The 17,493-nt window shown below is 38.2% G+C and overlaps 1 long non-coding RNA gene across 1 annotated transcript in view; it reads left to right on the top strand.

Moving 5' to 3' along the window:
- LOC140167333 (uncharacterized) overlaps positions 1–17,493 on the top strand; it is a 525,284-nt gene that overhangs the window by 398,374 nt on the left and 109,417 nt on the right. The gene's annotated exons all lie outside the window — the stretch shown is intronic.

Below are 17,493 nucleotides of genomic sequence, written 5' to 3'. Positions count from 1 at the left end.
GAGGTGGGCAGTTTTTGCAATTACAGTGGATCATTTTGAGTAGGTTATCAGGGGCAGCCTTCATGTCAGTCATGATCGGAACCATCTGATTGCTGTCTATTTTCCACCCCCAGTCCAAGACATCCATACCATTGTTAGTCCCCATCCAGACCATAATCTGGTAGTAAACTCCGAGGCAGTGACATTTGGTGGCCGATGCAGTAGGAGGCAAACGTTCAGGAGTGACAAACTATTTTGCAGATGTTATCTTCTTGACAAATATGTTGTAGCGCAGGGTTGCAAGTGAACTCTCCCCATTGCTGCCAAACATAACAGCCATAGCTTTGCTACCAAACTCCTCAATGATTTGCCTTGACTGGTTTGGGAGAATGGTTGTTGAGTCGTTGGTGTGTATTGTCTTTGATGGATGGACCTCCACCATACCCATCAAAGACCACAGTTGCCAATCCATAATGGAAAACAGTGAAGTCTGCATATGACTGTGTAATCATTCCATAACTGTCTCCAGTTTTCCATGGTACTCGATGCAACAAGGAACCGCCATCAAGGACGTAATGATCAGTAATTGGATAAGACTCTTTGAGGACTTCGTAATCACCTGACGTCACGTTGATTGAATGTTCAGTGATAATGGTATAGCTATTTGAGGCTCATCTGCTTCTCGGAAAATGTTTCTAGCATCAAACAAGGTGGGAGGAAATGTAATGAGGTCGTAATCCATAACCTCTTGCATTGAAAGCTCTCCTGTTTGCGACACTACTACAAACCGTTGAAATAAGAGGGCAGGGTCAATGGTCTGATCTGGAGCAATTGGTACAGCAGACGAATCTCCAAGGGATTTTGCCTTGTCTTTGCGCTTGCATGATACTTTAAAGACTGGTTGGTCATGCATTTTGGCTACAATTGCCATACCAACTGACTCATACTCATGAACATTAACATCGGCATCGGCCACTACACCATTCGCAACATTTCTTAAGGAAGGGTCTGAAGAGAAGTGTGAGTAAGTATCCAACTTTGAACTTAATTTGGATAAGTCTAATGTATCTCTATTGATCCTTGATTCAGCTGACTCTTTATGCTGTTCACTTGTAGAGTAGGAGAGGCGATTGAATTCCTGCATGGCATTGTTATACTCAGATGTTATAGGTGTTGACATCATCCATGGTGATCGCTGCTCTTCGTTCATAGGCCTACCGCTTCACGTGTTAAGCCTCCAGTACTCTTCAGTGATCTCATTAACGTCTGTTCGATTACTAGATCTGAATTTAGGCCTGCCCAAAACTGATTACTGCGGCGAATGATATGGAAGTCATTGGAGAGTTTCTGGAAAACGTCTGGATGTTTGGTCTCAAGCTCACGCATCTCTTGAATGTAGAGATATGCCGATTTCAAGTAGTTGTAATGTCCAGCTGCAGCAAAAATTTGAAGTCAGTCAGCAACAGCACTTAGGTACATGGACCAACATCCGGTGCGATCTTCCATGATCAACGCTCTGGCCACTCTCAACATCTTCAAGTTCTAGCTTGATCTTGCCCAATATATCAGATGTCTCAATACTCTCCAATGTTGTTCCCCCTACCATCAAAGAAGAGTACACATCTTCAGATTCATCCATCAATGTCTGAAATTGGGGATTATCATGCAGCACATCTGATGCATTTGGTTTAGACATTTGTCTACCAGCAGGTGGCCCTGGAATGCTCTTTGGACAGACTTTCCAGTGAACATAAGTACAACATTTTCACCATACACAGATTCTAGGATGTCTTTAAATCCTGTCCCTTGCATTAGAGTACCTATTGCTCCAAGTAAATTCATGAATGTATGAAAACAACCCAGCAGCAAGACGATCCTTTTCAATGGGCTGTTCTCCAGTGCATCATGGATGATCTCAGCATAGGGGCTGGTCAAATATGACTATTGCTGACAGGTTATATTTCATTGCCAAACTGCAAAGGAACTACAATGTGGAAAGAATACAGGTCTTATCCCCTGAATACATGTCTATCATCTGATCATAGGCAAAAACACAACCGAAGACTGACCCGGGTGCTCGTTTCCTCTATGGATAGAGTGCATCATTCCTGGCCAATTAGGAGTTGCTTGTTTGAAGTTGATCGAGAGCTCCCATAAGATATCAATATCCTTATTGATGGAAATATATTGAATAAATCATTTATTGATAAAATTAATGATTCCATTTTATTTGTTTTGTATCATTTTTATAATTGTTTAATAAAACAGTTTTATAAAACATTAAAAATACAATGTATAGCTTCTGTTATTTTCAAAAAATTGACATTTTGGCAAAATATATCAGAAATGGCAGCCATTTTGAAATTCATGATGGATGCTATTACTTGGTGAAAGTTTTAATGGCCTAATTGGATTTGTTGAACTCACAAACATAGGGATAGACACCAAAATTATAGCTCTATGACAAGAAATAAGTGATTTATAGCAATTTTAAGGGTATCGGCGGCCATTTTGGACGCCATCTTGATTTCTAGGTTATCTGATCACTCTGCAATATTTTTGTTGATCATAATAGAATCATTGACCCCCAAAACATGGGTTTAGACACCAAAATTCCAACTCTGTGGTGAAAAATAAATGAATTATAGTAATTTTAAGATTTTTTGGCGGCCATTTTGGACGCCATCTTAGAAAACCACTTTCCGGTAGCCCGATTTTTGGGACTTTTTTCTGTTATTCCTGAGGTCCCATAGTACCAAAATCAGTTAAAAAACCTTTTGTTGCAATTTTTTTTGGGTCAAACCGTATATTCCCCCGTCTAACTTTTTATGGCTATGATATCTTGTTACTTAAAGGCTTAATGTACGATTTCCTTCAAATTTTTAATTTGTCATTATATACTCAAAATGCTGAAATAATACTAGTAATAATGATCGGGAATGGTTTCTGTCCATTTTGAGCTGAAATAACGAGGTAACGTGAAAGAAACACTGCTTGTTATTTTGGCCGTTTAACACGCATTTCTATGGGCGGACATAACGTCATAATTTCTTGAATTATGACTTTATGTCGAACTTTGCTCTGTTTACCTACAAACACAACACATTTGGCTGATTCCATTTAGGTGCAAGTTGTGACATGTGTAAACATTACAAATAATTACAATGTCAGGGGAAAGGTACTCTCCTGCACATTTTAAATAATTGCCAAAATATGCTGGACAGGTATCTATGGAGACACAACAACCTCATCCGTATTTTTCTTTCCACATTTCAACAGTCGGAGGCATTTCGTAATTCTCATATTAAAATCTATGCCGATCTGGAAAATTATACCATAGGAGGGAGGACCATACCAGCCAATATCATTTACACGAAACAAAAACCGGACATTGTGTTATACTGGCCTTCTGACAAGCGAGTCATTCTCTTTGAGTTGTCGGTACCATTTGAACCAAACATCAGTAAAGCTCATTACACCAAACTTGATCGCTATTCTTCCCTGGTTGCCGACATCACTAACGCCGGGTACTGTTGCTCACTTGTTGCTGTTGAAGTAGGCTCAAGAGGCTTCATTGACGCCGACAACAAGAATAGTCTGACTCGTCTGTCAAAAGATCTCAATCTTCCCACAAAGTATTCCGATCTCAAGACCCAGTTGAATAAATCGGCGCTAATGTCATCTTATTCCATTTTCATCGCCAGATATGAAACATCTTGGAATGTAAATGAAATTATTTAACTTTTTCTTCCCGCCATGAGTATTTCCAACTTTGTTTATTTATTTAAATGTTTGTATTTTAGTCCTGCCTTGCCTGCAACCGGAATGGGTTGCAGTAGATCTGGGCTTTATATGTGTTTTTCTTTATGTTGAATAAAGATGATTTATATATATATGCAAAAAAATCAGGTTTGAAAAAAATTAACCAAATTCATATTATAAGATCGTACATTATGACTTTAAGGGCTATGATATCTTGTTATGCACGGGGCTATGACATCTTGTTATGAAAGGGGCTATGATATCTTGTTATGTAAGGGGCTATGATATGTTTGTATTAAAGGGCTATGATATCTTGTTATGTAAAGGATATCTTGTTATGTAAGGGGCTATGATATCTTGTTATGTTAGGGGCTATGATATATTTGTATTAAAGGGCTATGATATCTTGTTATGTAAAGGATATCTTGTTATGTAAGGGGCTATGATATCTTGTTATGTAAGGGGCTATGATATATTTGTATTAAAGGGCTATGATATCTTGTTATGTAAAGGATATCTTGTTATGTAAGGGGCTATGATATCTTGTTATGTAAGGGGCTAAGATATCTTGTTATGTAAAGGGCTAATATATCTTGGCATGTAAGGGGTTAAGATATGTTCTGTAAGGTCTGTAAGCTGCCATATCTTGTTATGTAAATGACTATTATCTTGTTCTGTAAAGGGCTGTGATATTTTGTTCTTTAAGGGGTTATGATATCTTTGTAAGGACTATGATATCTTGTTATGTAAAGGGTTACGATATAATTTTGTAAGTAGTTATGATATCTTGACATATAAGGGGCTATGATATCTTGACATTTGAGGGGCTATGGTATGTTGTTATGTAAGGGGCAATGGTATCATGTTATGTGAATGCTATGATATTTTGTTCTGTAAGGAGTTATCCTATCTTGTTATGGTATCTTGTTTTGCAAGGAGTTATCATATCTTGATCTGTATTGAGCTACCATATCTTGTTATAAGGGGCTATGATATATTGTTATGTAAGGAGCTATATCTTGTTATATAAAGAGCTATATCTTTTTTACGTAAGGGGATATCATATCTTGTTATGTGAATGCTTATTATCTTGTTATGTAAAGGGCTGTGATATTTTGTAAGGACTATGATATCTTATTATGTAAAGGGTTATGATATATTGTTTCGGAATATAAGAGACTATGATATGTTAAGGCCAGTGTAATGGGAGAGAACATGGACCTTTTCGAGCATCATTATTTCTGAATTGTATGTCAAAAGTATATAAAACTATACATTTTTGGAAAGGAAATGAGTCAAGGAATCCCATGGTGACGTCAGATTTGTTCAAAAATGTCGAGTTTTTGACAAAATCACAAAAATTCACTTTTTTACCCCAATTTTTTTGTGACGTGACAACTTTCGGAGTAAAAAAAATTCAGTTAGCTTTTCATAAAGAAGAGACATGAACTTAGGGAAGGTTTTTGATTTTTTGAAATTCGTCTCTTTTTTCGAAATATTGAAAAAACATGTGAAAAAAGCAATTTTGTCACTCTATTAAACTAAAATTGCACAGAATGATGTATATTTTTGTTTAAAACAAATATTTTGAAAAAATGAGAAAGGCTTCCCTAGGTCTTGATGTACTCTAAACGATAGTGCAAAAAGTTTACCTTTTGCTTGTATATTTTTCGAGTTATCTTGTCACAAATATCGTGCAATATTGTCAAAAGTGAACTCTGAGAAATCGACGTTTTAGTAAAAAAATGTCAAAATTATGCACAAAACGTCCTTATATTTTAAAACGGTAAGACTTTCACGCTTGTAAAAACTGTATCTGGTGCATGGTCTAAATATGCATCTTTTTGCACCAATAAATCTATAATGTCTGCTTGCAGTGCGCCAAAATTCAAAATAATTAACAATTATGTAAAGGAACACATTTTTGAAATTTCATGATTTGAATAAAAATGTAAGCACAAGACAATAAGCTTCAAAATGATACCAAAATTATATATATAGGATCAATACCTTTCAAGATATGGATAATTTCGTAAATGGTACCTTGATATTTTTGTCAAATTGCTATTCTGAGTAATGGGCTAATTAGTTTCCTGCTTTAGACAGGGTTGAATAGGAATTGTCATAGTTAAACGTTCAATTATTGATTAAATAAACCCCTTTTTAATAAGTACTCCACTAGTCCTAAGGTAAAATATCACGAAATTAAGAATTCCCTGTACCCAGGAAAATGATCAGAGATTAAAAGTATTATGAGTAGATGTGCACCTTAGGCACAGTTACATCATGGTTAGATATCACCATGTTAACTGGTATTTGTAAATTGTTTTATTAATTATAATCATTATTTGTATGGTTGGAATTTGATGAAATAAAACTGAACTGAACAGAACTTAAAATATACGTATTTATTGGGTAAAATTGAGCTTGTAATAAATGACGGTTTTTTTTTATTAGCAACATGAAAAAGTAAGTACATAAAAAAAACCCAAAAAAACAAAAAAAACAAAAACAAAAAAACCCCAAAAAAACCACCAAACAAACACAAACAAACAAAACCCAAAAAACTCAACAAATAGAATAAGAAAAAAAAAATTACCACCCGCCTATAACATAGGTCTGGCTGCAAAATATTATTTTAACAGGTTAGATAGTTTGACGTGTTTTTCTTTCCTGATTATTATTCTAAGGTGCTACATTTGAGAGTATGGGGTGGGTGGGTGTAGCCTTGTCACCCCTGGGCAATTCAAGACAGTCCCTCATTTCAAATATATAGTTTTGGTTTCTCTTTTGTTCAGAAACCAAAAATCAAGGGATTAAAAAGTAGAGCTGATCTGATCTGCAATCATAACACTATTATGCTGGGAGGACACAGTATAGGGTATATAACCAGAAGTATACAATAGCCTATTGTACGGTGTCTGATCTCCGCCAAACTCCCCCTTTTATAATTCATCTCCCCAAATTTTCAGTTGTCCCCTTTTTGCGAAATGCTTTCCCCTTTTCAAATATTTCCCCGTTTAACTTTCCCCTTTTCAAATAGTTTCCCCTTTTCAAATAGTTCCCCCTTTTCGACTTTCCCCTTTTCAAATAGTTCCCCCTTTTCGACTTTCCCCTTTTCAAATAGTTCCCCTTTTCGACTTTCCCCCTTTTCAAATAGTTCCCCCTTTTCGACTTTCCCCTTTTCAAATGGTTCCCCCTTTTCGACTTTCCCCTTTTCAAATAGTTCCCCTTTTCGACTTTCCCCTTTTCAAATAGTTCCCCCTTTTCGACTTTCCCCCTTTTCAAATAGTTCCCCCTTTTCGACTTTCCCCCCTTTTCAAATAATACCCCTTTTTATTTTCCCCTTTTCAAATAGTCCCCCCTTTTCGACTTTCCCCCTTTTCAAATAGTTCCCCCCTTTTCGACTTTCCCCCTTTTCAAATAGTTCCCCCTTTTCGACTTTCCCCCTTTTCAAATAGTTCCCCCTTTTCGACTTTCCCCTTTTCAAATAGTTCCCCCTTTTCGACTTTCCCACTTTTCAAATAGTTCCCCCTTTTCGACTTTCCCCCTTTTCAAATAGTTTCCCCCTTGTCGACTTACCCCCTTTTCACATAGTTTCCCCCTTTTCGACTTTTTCCTTTTCAAATAGTTTCCCCTTCTCGACTTTCTCCCTTTTCAAATAGTTTCCCCCTTTTCGACTTGCCCCCTTTTCAAATTTGTAGTTTCTCCCTTTTCGACTTTCCCCCTTTTCAAATAGTTTCCCCCTTTTCAACTTTCCCCTTTTCATATAGTTTCCCCCTTTTCGAATCCCCCCTTTTCAAATAGTTTCCCCTTTTTTAATTTCCCCTTTTCAAATAGTTTCCCCGTTTTCGAATTACCCCTTTACAAATAATACCCTTTTATTTTCACCCATTTTGTAAATAGTTCCCCTTTTACAAATAATCCCCTTTTAACTTTCCTCCGCTTTTCACAAATAGGTTCCCATTTTAAATAGTTTATCCCTTTTTAAATAATACTCCCTTTTTGTTTTTAATACTCCCTTTTTGTTTGGTCGACACTGCTATATACCGGTAGTCTCATGCTGTACGTCATTATGTTAATATGAATATTAATGAGTAATATCAGGGCCACTTTCGGGATAGCCAGTGGCATATTAAACCACTCTCGCACCACTGGCACTGGGCAGTACAGTATGGCGCGCGATGGCTGGGGTGTGGGTTTTTCTGGCTGGGTATTTTGGTTAGAAATAAGAACAATAGTTCATAATATAATTGGTAGAGACAATTAAAAGAGTTGACACGATATTTTTCTCCCTCGCTGCTCGCTCGCACAATGAGCCCTATGCTATACGTAAAACCCTGCAGCTGACCCTGGTAAAACCAAAACCCAGTAGGCCTAAATGTGATCGGGCGGGGCCCAGAAATATTCTTGACATTTATCTTACTAATATAGGTCAACTGACATGTTTGGTGATAGGCCCTAATAGGGGTGTAGTAAAATTGTGTGGAAACAATGAAATTGCAACTGAATATGGCTCAAATTTTTTCTATGATCACTGCAACTAATGCAAATGCAAGAGAAGACCAATAAGGGACGCACCATAAGATATAAAGGGGGGAGGGGGCTTGATAGTTTTATGGAAAAAAATGTCTCGCCATCTGAGCAAAGAAAAGATATAACGTCAAGGGTAGAACAAAATCACAGTTTGATTAAGGAAAATTGACGTCCTATATTATCAATAGTTTGTCTTAAAATTGGATTTGAATTTGTTCCAGCATGTAGGCCTACAGTTTAGGCCTAATCCCCCGGGCCTAATCCACGGGAGTCAATAAATGCGGACACTCAGTGCACTGGTGCGGGCCTACTGTAGGCCCTACTGGGTTTGGATGTCACGATGTGAGCATGAATGATGATGTGTGTTACTGTCATGTGAGTAACTGATAGGCCTAGATGTTTACGCACAGAATTAGATATTTTTCGTGAGAAAATTAGTAAGAAAATATCATGGATCTCCTTAAAAATATTTCTGCGCAAAAAAATCACTAGGCCTATTTTTTAAAACCTAAAGATAATGCTTTTTACGGCACATGAGAATTTAGGTGCTATATAAAACGTTAAAATGGTAAAAATATAGACTTAGGCGGCCTAGGCCTATTAAACAACATTAAGTTGTTTAACCAATCCAAACAAAATAGAGAACTTAACGATGAAAACAAAAAATTGAGTCTCATGTTAATGAAAAAAACTTGCTTCACCATGGTGTTAAAAAACACACAAAATTGCTTCACCAAGGTGTTAAAATAATGCTTCACCGAGGTGCTAAACAAATGGACTCAACTACCCTACCCAGTCGACAGTCCCCCATTGATATCTATTGGTGCGTCCCTAACTGTCGTGTATTAAACAGGCTCTGTCGTGTAACTTGTAATTCGCGTAGACGTTCAAGGCCGTGTCAGTATGTGGGTGTTGCCACATTGAAGTAGTTAAAAATAAAAAGAAACTAGTTTTCCTCTTTGAAATCGAATTGCTATTTTCAGTAGGCCTACCCGGTCATTTTTCTACGAATGTTATTTCATTATTCTATAAAACTGCCTATAGGGCCTACCACCGGCATATACAAGATTAAACAAACAAATATTTTATATAATAGACCTAATAATATATAAAGAGCTCACAGACTCACTGGTAGTCTCGGGTTGTTTGTGAAGAAGACATTGCTAGGCAGTGAAGACCCCATTGATGTCATGATAATCTTCATAATTACTGTTTATAAAAAGCCCTCTCACTATATTTAAAGATAAAGAAAAACCCCTTTATTTTATTGATAATAAAATGTTAAACTCTCCGGTAGTCTCATGTCTAAATGAATCCCTCTATGCACACAGATATATCAGTTGAATCATTTTCTTACGATCCGTGACCATTCATAGCATACCTTTGTTTCTCTGTGGATTTGACTAGATGGACATATTCTAAGAAAAAATAGCTCCTATGTCCCTCCCAAAAATGGCGGGAAAATCTATTTATAGCTCATTTTTCAAAATGGCCGCCGGTGACATTTTGAAAAACATGAATATCTATATACCATGTTCTGGATAGGCTATAATGACAAATAATATGCCGTTTTCCACTATATTTGGCATGCCCAACCTTTTAAGATAAAATTCAAAGTGTTGAGAGGTTATCTTTTCCCCTAAATCCAAGATGGCCGCCAGTTCCATATTGAAAAATATGAAAATCGATATATCATGAAGTGGATAGGCTATAATAACAAACAATGTGTCGTTTTCAACTATATTTGGCATGCAAAACCGTTTAAGATCATATTCAAAGAGTTTGGGGTCACATTGACCCTAAATCCAAGATAGCCGCCAGCGCCATATTGACAAAAACATGAAAATCTATATACCATGAAGTGGATAGGCTATACTGACCAACAATGTGTCGTTTTCCACTATTTTTGGCATGCCAAATCTTTTTTTGTCATATTCAAAGTGTTTGGGGGTCATCTTGAACCCTAAGTCCAAGATGGCCGCCAGCGCCATATTGATAAACATAAAAATCGATATATCATGAAGTGGATTGACTATAATAACCAACAATATGTCGTTTTCAACTATTTTTGGCATACAAAACCATTTAAGATCATATTCAAAGAGTTTGGGGTCACCTTGACCCCTAAATCCAAGATGGCCGCCAGCACCATATTGACAAAAACATGAAGTGGATAGGCTATACTGACAAATATTCCACTATTTTTGGCATGCCAAACCTGTTCATGTCGTATTCAAAGTGTTGGGGGGGGGGGCATCTTGACCCCTAAATCCAAGATGACTGTCTAAGCCATGTCGAAAAACATGAACATCGATATTTAAGATGTGACACACATGAGGCCAATACTTATTTTTACTCAATTACTTATACTATAGATTTTGAAAGTGTTACTTTTGAAAGTGAGACTGATAAACTAGTATGCATGCTGAAAGATCATTGCCTTGTGAAAGACAGTTCAGAAAAAGTAGAGAAATGGGAGAACATTAAGGACAAATTTTTACAATCGAAGGGCCTTGATAAATTTCAACATGTCAATACAACAGTGGAATGGGATAAAGGACCTAAGGATTATCATATGCATGCTACTTGTTGTACCACGATGTCTAACACACACGCTCACTGCCAAGCCACAAAACGCAAGCACAAATCTGAGAAATAAAAAAAAGGCTGGGATGTCCGGTCAGCAATCATCTTTCTCAGGACCTCCTCCCAAGAAAGTTCGTTCAAGTATAGATGTTCTGCATGATAAGGCATTGTGCGTCCATAAAAGTCTGGTAACCGGGACAAAAGTCTGGTAACCGGGACAAAAATACTTTTGTTACTTTTGACACAAGATGCATGGAAAAGGTTCAAGGGACATATTGGGCACACACTATCTACATTGCAGATGAGGATACAAGAGAGCGGTTAGATATGTTAATACCGTCAACCACAGACGGGCAAACATCATTTGGCTTGGTAATCAGATACCACCGTCATTGCCGGCGTCAATATATGTCAGCAATCAAGCGAGAGATAATCTCAGTGAAAATGCTTAATTCTTTCAATATATGCAACAAGTCGTATTTAAAGCTCGTGAAATACGCACCCTTGAAGGACTACATTCGCAATACTTCAAACTACGGGCACTTTTCCCAAGTAAGGTCCAGCTACCTCAACTTCTGATCTAAGAATTTGAAAAAACATAGGATTTTACGTACGTATTCAGAAGAAAGTTAGTGAGCTTGTGTATGATATAAGCACTTCCGATACATACATCGAGGCCGTGCTGTTATCACTGGGAGTAAGGGATGACCAGTCAGTCAAAAATGTCGCAACACGACTCAGAGAACAGGTCATCGAAACAACCACTGTTCCTTGGCCACCGTATATACATGAGGTGGAGCAAGCTGAAAACTTGAGTGAGCTCCTACTAAAGTTCATTACCTGGTTAAAAAAACACAGGTCTAACTGATGACAACCCAAAGGTCCGATCAATTGCGTCAATCTTAGGGAGAGATCGTTATTTACGACAGGGGGAATGGGCCTTTTGACGGGGAACCCGAATTTTTTTTATTTGATCTTGAGGTGGAAAAGCAAAATTGTTTGTTGAACCAGGAGGGTGATTGTTAAGTTTAAAAGGGGGAATCTGACAATTTTGAGTGGACGCGAGGGGGGAAAGCAAATTTTCAAATTCCGCCCTTGTTTTCACGAATTTCTCTATTTACAACTTAACAATCCCCCCTCCTGGTCACCAACAAAAAATTTCGAACCCTCCCCACCCCACCCCCAAGATTAAAAAAAGGGCTTCCCCTTCAAAATGCCAACCCCTGTCGTAAATATCGATTGCTCTCTAAGATTGACGAAATTGATCAGACCTTTGGGTTGCTATCAGCTGAACCTCTGTTAGGTTTTTCAACCAGGTAATGAGCTTTAGTAGGAGCTCACTAAAGTTTTCATCTTGCTCCAACTCATGCATGTACGGGGGCCAAGGAATAGTGGTTCTTTTGATGACCTGTTCTCTAAGTCGTGTTGACCAACTGGTCATCCGTTACTACCGGTGATAACAGCACGGCCTCGATGTATGTATCGGAAGTGCTCAAGTATCATACACAAGCTCACTAACATTCTTCTGAATACGTTAACATGGTTAAGGAAATCCTATGACTTTTCCAAATTCTTTGATCAGAAGTTCCTTGAGGTAGCTGGACCTTACTTGGGAAAAGTGCCTGTAGTTTGAAGTAATGCGAATGTAATCTTGGAGCAGTCCTTCAAGGGTGCGTATTTCACGATCTTTAAATACGACTTGTTGGATATGTTGAAAGAATTAACCATTTTCACTGAGATTATCTCTCGCTTGATTGCTGATATATTGACGCCAGCAATGACGGTGGTATCTGATTTCCAAGCCAAATGCTGTTTGCCCGTCTGGGATTGACGGTATTAACATATCTAACCGCTCTCTTGTATCCTCATCTGCAATGTTGATAGTGTGTGCCTTGAACCTTTTCCATGCATCTTGTGTCAAAAGTAACAAAAGTGTTTTTGTCCCGGTTACCAGACTTTTGTGGACGCACAATGCCTTATCATGCAGAACACCTATACTTGAACACAGTTTCTTGGGAGGAGGTCCTGAGAAAGATGATTTCTCAGATTTGTGCTTGCGTTTTGTGGCTTGGCAGTGAGCGTGTGTGTTAGACATCGTGGTACAACAAGTAGCATGCATATGATAACCCTTAGGTCATTTATCCCATTCCACTGTTGTATTGACATGTTGAAATTTATCAAGGGCCTTCCATTGTAAAAAATTGTCCTTAATGTTCTCCCATTTCTCTACTTTTTCTAAACTGTCTTTTACGTGCAATGATGCCGCATGCATTCTAGTTTACCAGTCTCTTGATTGCTCTGTAGCTCTTCAGTATCTGTTCTGTTTTCCATCACATGCTCTTAACGTGCAACTTTCCTGAAAGAACAAAGGTAACACTTTCAAAATCTATAGTATAAGTAATTGAGTAAAAATAAGTATTGGCCTCATGTGTGTCACATCTTAAATATCGATGTTCATGTTTTCCGACATGGCTTAGACAGTCATCTTGGATTTAGGGGTCAAGATGCCCCCCCCCCAACACTTTGAATACGACATGAAAAGGCTTGGCAGGCCAAAGATAGTTGAATATTTGTCAGTATAGCCTATCCACTTCATGTTTTTGTCAATATGGTGCTGGCGGCCATCTTGGATTTAGGAGTCAAGGTGACCCCAAACTCTTTGAATATGATCTTAAATAGTTTTGCATGCCAAAAATAGTTGAAAACGACACATTGTTGGTTATTATAGTCAATCCACTTCATGATATATCGATTTTTATGTTTTTCAATATGGCGCTGGCGGCCATCTTGGATTTAGGGTTCAAGATGACCCCCAAACACTTTGAATATAACAACAAAAAAAGAGTTGGCATGCCAAAAATAGTGGAAAACGACACATTGTTTGTCAGTATAGCCTATCCACTTCATGGTATATAGATTTTCATGTTTTTGTCAATATGGCGCTGGCGGCCATCTTGGATTTAGGGGTCAAGATGACCCCAAACTCTTTGAATATGATCTTAAACGGTTTTGCATGCCAAATTTAGTTGAAAACGACACATTGTTTGTTATTATAGCCTATCCACTTCATGATATATCGATTTTCATGTTTTTCAATATGGAACTGGCGGCCATCTTGGATTTAGGGGTCAAGATGACCTCTCAACACTTTGAAATTTATCTTAAAAGGTTGGGCATGCCAAAGATAGTGGAAACGGCATATTATTTGTCATTATAGCCTATCCAAAACATGGTATATAGATATACATGTTTTTCAAAATGTCACCGGCGGCCATTTTGAAAAATTAGCTATAAATAGATTTTCCCGCCATTTTTGGGAGGGACATAGGAGCTATTTTTTCTTAGAATGTGTCCATCTAGTCAAATCCACAGAGAAACAAAGGTATGCTATGAATGGTCACGGATCGTAAGAAAATGATTCAACTATCACGGACATGATAAAAAGACCCCCTATCGCCCGGTAGTCTCATGTTTATGACAAAAATATCAAACGGACATGAGAGAATGTTTAATGTTAATGAAAAAAATATCACGGATATGATAGGAAGACCCCCTATATCGCCCGGTAGTCTCATGTCAATGAAATAAATATCACGGATATGATATGCAGACCCCCTATGTCGACCGGTCATGTTAATAAAAACAATCACGAACATGATAGAAAGCCCCCCTATATCAGCGTCCGGTAGTTTAATGTTAATGAAAAACATATCACGGATATGATAGGAAGACCACCCTATATCGCCCGGTAGTCTCATGTCAATCAAATAAATATCACGGATATGATAGGAAGACCCCCTATGTCGACCGGTAGTCTCATGTTAATAAAAACAATACCGTATCACGAACATGATAGAAAGCCCCCTACATCGCCCGGTAACATGTCAATGAAATAAATATCACGGACATGATAGGAAGACCCACTATGTCGACCGGTAGTCTCATGTTAATGAAAACAATCACGAACATGATAGAAAGCCCCCTATATCGTCCGGTAGTTTAATGTTAATGAAAAAAATATCACGGATATGATAAGAAGACCCCCCATATCGCCCGGTAGTCTCATGTCAATGAAATAAATATCACGGATATGATATGAAGACCCCCCTATATCGACCGGTAGTCCCATGTTAATAAAAACAGTACTAAAGTCACGGAAATGGTAGACCCCCCCCTCCCCATATCGACCCACTGTGATATCGTCCGCTAGTTTAATGTTAATGAAAAAAATATCACCATATGATAGGAAGACCCCCCTATATCGCCCGATAGTCTCATGTCAATGAAATAAATATCACGGATATGATATGTAGACCTCCAATGTCGACCGGTAGTCTCATGTTAATAAAAACAATATCACGGAAATGGTAGAACCCCCCCCCTATATCGGCCGGTAGTTTCATGTTAATGAAAACAAATATCACGGATATGATAGGAAGATCCCCTATATTGCCCGGTTGTCTCATGTCAATGAAATAAATATCACGGACATGATAGGAAGACCCCCTATATATATATCGACCGATAGTCTCATGTTAATGAAAACAATATACTCACTGACATGATAGAAGACCCCCTATATCACCCGGTAGTCTCATGTTAATAAAAAAAAATACTCACGGACGTGATAGAAAGACCCCCTATATCACCCGGTAGTCACATGTCAAAGAAATAAATATCACGGACATGATAGGAAGACCCCCTATGTCGACCGGTAGTCTCATGTTAATGAAAACAATCACGAACATGATAGAAAGCCCCCTATATCGTCTGGTAGTTTAATGTTAATGAAAAAAATATCACGGATATGATAAGAAGACCCCCCTATCGCCCGGTAGTCTCATGTCAATGAAATAAATATCACGAATATGATATGAAGACCCCCTATATCGACCGGTAGTCTCATGTTAATAAAAACAATGCTAAAGTCACGGAAATGGTAGACCCCCCCCTCCCCATATCGACCCACTGTGATATCGACCGGTAGTTTCATGTTAATGAAAAAATATACTCACGGACATGATAGAAGACCCCTATATCACCCGGTAGTCTCATGTTAATAAAAAAAGACTCATCACGGACGTGATAGAAAGACCCCCTATATCGCCCGGTAGTCTCATGTCAATGAAATAAATATCACGGACATGATAGGAAGACCCACTATGTCGACCGGTAGGTAGTCTCATGTTAATGAAAACAATATCACGAACATTTTAGAAAGCCCCCTATATCGTCCGGTAGTTTAATGTTAATGAAAAAAAATATCACGGATATGATAAGAAGACCCCCCATATCGCCCGGTAGTCTCATGTCAATGAAATAAATATCACGGATATGATATGAAGACCCCCCTATATCGACCGGTAGTCTCATGTTAATAAAAACAATACTAAAGTCACGGAAATGGTAGACCCCCCCTCCCCATATCGACCCACTGTGATATCGACCGGTAGTTTCATGTTAATGCAAAAAATATACTCACGGACACGGTAGAAGACCCCCTATATCACCCGGTAGTCTCATGTTAATAAAAAAAGACTCATCACGGACGTGATAGAAAGACCCCCTATATCGCCCGGTAGTCTCATGTCAATGAAATAAATATCACGGACATGATAGGAAGACCCACTATGTCGACCGGTAGGTAGTCTCATGTTAATGAAAACAATATCACGAACATTTTAGAAAGACCCCCTATATCGTCCGGTAGTTTAATGTTAATGAAAAAAATATCACGGATATGATAGGAAGACCCCCTATATCGCCCGGTAGTCTCATGTCAATGAAATAAATATCACGGATATGATATGTAGACCTCCAATGTCGACCGGTAGTCTCATGTTAATAAAAACAATATCACGGAAATGGTAGAACCCCCCCACCCTATATCGGCCGGTAGTTTTATGTTAATGAAAAAATATCACGGATATGATAGGAAGACCCCTATATTGCCCGGTTGTCTCATGTCAATGAAATAAATATCACGGACATGATAGGAAGACCCCTATATCGACCGATAGTCTCATGTTAATGAAAAAAATACTCACGGACATGATAGAAGACTCCTATATCACCCGGTAGTCTCATGTTAATAAAAAAGACTCATCACGGACGTGATAGAAAGACCCCCTATATCGCCCGGTAGTCTCATGTCAATGAAATAAATATCACGGACATGATAGGGAGACCCATTATGTCGACCGGTAGGTAGTCTCATGTTAATGAAAACAATATCACGAACATTTTAGAAAGCCCCCCTATATCGTCCGGTAGTTTAATGTTAATGAAAAAAATATCACGGATATGATAAGAAGACCCCCCCCCCCATATCGCCCGGTAGTCTCATGTCACTGAATGAAATAAATATCACGGATATGATATGAAGACCCCCTATATCGATCGGTAGTCTCATGTTAATAAAAACAATACTAAAGTCACGGAAATGGTAGACCCCCCTCCCCATATCGACCCACTGTGATATCGACCGGTAGTTTCATGTTAATGAAAAAAATATACTCACGGACATGATAGAAGACCCCCTATATCACCCGGTAGGCTCATGTTAATAAAAAAAGACTCATCACGGACGTGATAGAAAGACCCCCTATATCGCCCGGTAGTCTCATGTCA

Source organism: Amphiura filiformis, chromosome 13 (genome assembly GCF_039555335.1).
Source record: "Amphiura filiformis chromosome 13, Afil_fr2py, whole genome shotgun sequence".
NCBI lineage: Eukaryota > Metazoa > Echinodermata > Ophiuroidea > Amphilepidida > Amphiuridae > Amphiura > Amphiura filiformis.
This window is presented reverse-complemented; position numbering and strand designations above follow the sequence as displayed.